This window comes from Penaeus monodon, chromosome 32, assembly GCF_015228065.2.
Source record: "Penaeus monodon isolate SGIC_2016 chromosome 32, NSTDA_Pmon_1, whole genome shotgun sequence".
Classification (NCBI taxonomy): domain Eukaryota; kingdom Metazoa; phylum Arthropoda; class Malacostraca; order Decapoda; family Penaeidae; genus Penaeus; species Penaeus monodon.
Genome location: NC_051417.1, coordinates 16713617 through 16714420, shown reverse-complemented (window position 1 = coordinate 16714420; position 804 = coordinate 16713617). Strand labels below are relative to the sequence as shown.

Here is an 804-nt window from a genome sequence, read left to right as displayed (position 1 = left end):
GAAAGGACCTGTATATCTTTGACCATAATTGAAAACTATTATATATATAGGCTTACATATCAAGAAATGAATGCGATAAGTGGAGTTACATTTGGTCTAAAATTATCATATTTAATATATACCAACAGAATATTTATTCATTCAATTCACAACCCCCACGCCCGCCCTCGAAATGTAAATAAATAGATAATATGAAAAAAAACAGCATAAAATCTGGTGATTTTTAAACCAAGGAAGAGTATAAATATCGCTATATATGATAACGAAATATTAAAAGAAACTAATAACGGACAGATGTGAAATGAATCCAGTCCAAGTGGTAGAAGGAAAGAGGAAATCCAGTAAATGTGACAAAGAAAGCAAATTGTTGTATTGTTCAGGAAGATAATGGCGTCGGATTCGAAATTTGTTTTATCTTCGGAGCTAAAAAATCACGAGGAAGAACTGCAGCAAGTTATTTGTCAGGGAAATTAAGTAACATAATCATAAAACTCACTAAAGAGAGCCTTAGACCAAATAGGAAAATCAGAAATGACCAAAGCATATTTATACAAATCGGCAAAAGGAACTTAATTCACAACCGGTTGGCAATGAAAACAAAAAACGAAAACATACAGACTTGAGATTCTCTACAACATTCCCTCATAATTATTAAGCAAATAGAAGCCGACGGGGCAAGCGAGATGCTTTGGTCATTAACTACACAAACACGACGATTATGAACACTCAACGAACAGACAAACCATTCAAATCCCGAATTCCGATGCGGCACCTGGGAGACGCCACGCTCGGAGTACTCGCACC

General features: G+C 35.4%; 1 protein-coding gene across 2 annotated transcripts in view; it reads right to left on the bottom strand.

The window, feature by feature from the left end:
* Nucleotides 1-804, bottom strand: part of LOC119593681 (adhesion G-protein coupled receptor D1-like) — a 38305-nt gene that overhangs the window by 8171 nt on the left and 29330 nt on the right. The window lies entirely within an intron of this gene.